Raw genomic sequence first — 2,530 nt, 5'->3', positions numbered from 1 at the left:
TCTAGACCCTTTCCTCTTCCCAAACTGAATCTCTGTACCCATTATACACTAACTCCCCATTTCCCTTCCCCCAAGTCCTTGGATACCACTTTTCTACTTTCTCTCTCTATGCATTTCACTATTCTAGGTATTCTATGCACATGGAATCATACAAATATTTGTCCTTTTGTGTCAGGCTTATTTTATTTAGCATAGTGTGTTTAAGGTTCATCCATATTGCAGCATGTATGGGAATTTCGTTCCTTCTCACGGCTCAATGATAGTCCATTGTATCTATATACCACATTTTGTTTACCCATTCATCTGCTGATGGAAACTTGGGTTGTGTTACCTTTTGGTTATTGTGAAAAATGTTGCTATGAGCATGCATGTACAAGTACCTGTTTGAGTCCCTGCTTTCAATTCTTTTTGGAGTATATACCTAGGGATGGTACTGCTGAATCATATAGAAATTCTATGTTTAACTTTTTGAGAAACTATCAAACCGTTTTCTTTTTTCTTTTCTTTTCTTTTTATTTTTTGAGACAGAGTCTGACTCTGTCACCCAAGCTGGAGTGCAATGGCACTATTTCAGCTCAGTGAAACCTCTGTCTCCTGGGTTCAAGCAATTCTCCTGCCTCAGCCTCCCAAGTAGCTGGGATTACAGGCATGTACTACCACGCCTGGCTAATTTTTGTATTTTTAGTAGAGACGGGGTTTCACCATGTTGGCCAGGCTGGTCTCGAATTCCTGACCTCAAATAATTCACCTGCCTCAGCCTCCCAAAGTGCCTGGATTACAATTGTGAGCCACCGCGCACGGCCTACCAAACCGTTTTCTATAGTGGGTGCACTATTTTCACATTCTCACCAGCAATATAAGAGGGTTCTAATTTCTCCACATCCTCAGCAACACTTATTTTTGATTTTTTTTGTTTGTTTATAACCATTGCAGTGGGTATGATGTGGTATTTCATTGTGGTTTTGATGTGCATTTCTTGAATAACTAATGATGTTGAGTATTTTTAATGTGCTTATTACTGGTATATCTTCTTTGGAGAAATATTGATTTAAGTCCTTTGCCCATTTTTGAATTGGTTTGTTTGGGCACCTTTTAGAAATGCTATTTTTTCTCTTCTTTTTTTTATGTCAGATAGGTAATGTGCCTACCTTCTACTCCTAACAAGGTTTGAGGGAGGCACATCTCACCTATAAGTGTGAAAACCCAGTTATCACACTTACGAACCATAAAAGGATTTAGTCAGTTCCAGCAATGGAGCAGTGCAAATTATTCTCAACAAGAAAAATCAAACAAATTTTTAAAATTAGAAACAAACTTGAAGATATATTTTCTAGGAACTATGAAGAGTAAATTATATATCCTAAGTGAAGAGGAAGAAACAGAGAAAGATAAAAGAACCAGAAAGCTTCAGGGAGATGAAGAGACCATAAGAGATGCTATTCTTTTAGTTGGGATAGCTAGGCTGCCATGGCTATATCGTGTTTGACTAAATGAGTGTTGGGCGAGAGGTGCGCAACAAGACTGTAAATTGAGGATAAAAGAAAATCAGGAAGAACTATTAAGTCCAAGTGATAATAGATATAAAGATTAGCATTCTAATGAAACATTGGTATTTGGTTGGAGTAAGATATGTTGTGCAAATAAAATTGCATCCCGGGGTTCATTTGTTTGACATTTGGTCTAAAGTATTTTCAGGCCAGGCATGGTAGCTCACACCTATAATCCCAGCACTTTGGGAGGCCTAGGCAGGCAAATCACCTGAGGTCGGGAGTTCGAGACCAGCCTGGCCAATATGGTAAAACCCTGTGTTTACTAAAAATGCAAAAATTAATTGGGCGTGATGGTGCATGGCTGTAATCCTAACTACTACTCTGGAGGCTGAGGCAGGAGAATCGCTAGGACCTGGGAGGCAGACGTTGCAGTGAGCCGAGAGCATGCCACTGCACTCCAGCCTGGGCGACAGAGCGAAACTCCAACTCAAAAAAAAAAAAAACAAGTATTTTCAGATTTCGCTATTATTTAAGTCTATTATATGCTTTTGATATGAACAAGGTAAAAGATAATATCTCTACCTCAATGAAACAAGTCTTAGCTTATGTCTTACAGGTCAAACCTTGAGGTCTGTGGCATACAACTGCCATCTGGTGACGGTATGTTTGCATAGCAGCGTTAGGTATTTTATACATTAAAAAACAACAACAACAACAACAACAAAAACAAAAAAAAAAACTACTTGGGGGCAGACTTTGCAAAACTAAAGTCATGATATAATAGTTAAGTGTCCCAAGGGTCTAAATGAATAAGGGGTTTTATTTAAAAAAAGATAACATATAGGCCAGGCATGGTGGCTCACACCTGTAATCCCGGCACTTTGGGAGGCCGAGGTGGGCGAATCACTTGAGGTCAGGAGTTCAAGACCAGCCTGGTCAACATGGTAAAACCCCGTCTCTACTAAAATACAAAAATTAGTTGGGAGTGATGGCGCATGCCAGTAACCCTAGCTACCAGGGAGGCTGAGGCAGGAGAATCA

General features: G+C 39.6%; 1 pseudogene; it reads right to left on the bottom strand.

Moving 5' to 3' along the window:
- Nucleotides 1-1,125: 1,125 nt before the first annotated feature.
- LOC111536718 lies at nucleotides 1,126-1,235 on the bottom strand (annotated as a pseudogene).
- Between the last annotated feature and the right edge of the window lie 1,295 nt (nucleotides 1,236-2,530).

Source organism: Piliocolobus tephrosceles, chromosome 12, assembly GCF_002776525.5.
Source record: "Piliocolobus tephrosceles isolate RC106 chromosome 12, ASM277652v3, whole genome shotgun sequence".
NCBI classification, from domain to species: domain Eukaryota; kingdom Metazoa; phylum Chordata; class Mammalia; order Primates; family Cercopithecidae; genus Piliocolobus; species Piliocolobus tephrosceles.
The sequence above is the reverse complement of the archived record's forward strand: the minus strand, read 5'-3'. Positions and strand labels throughout refer to the sequence as shown.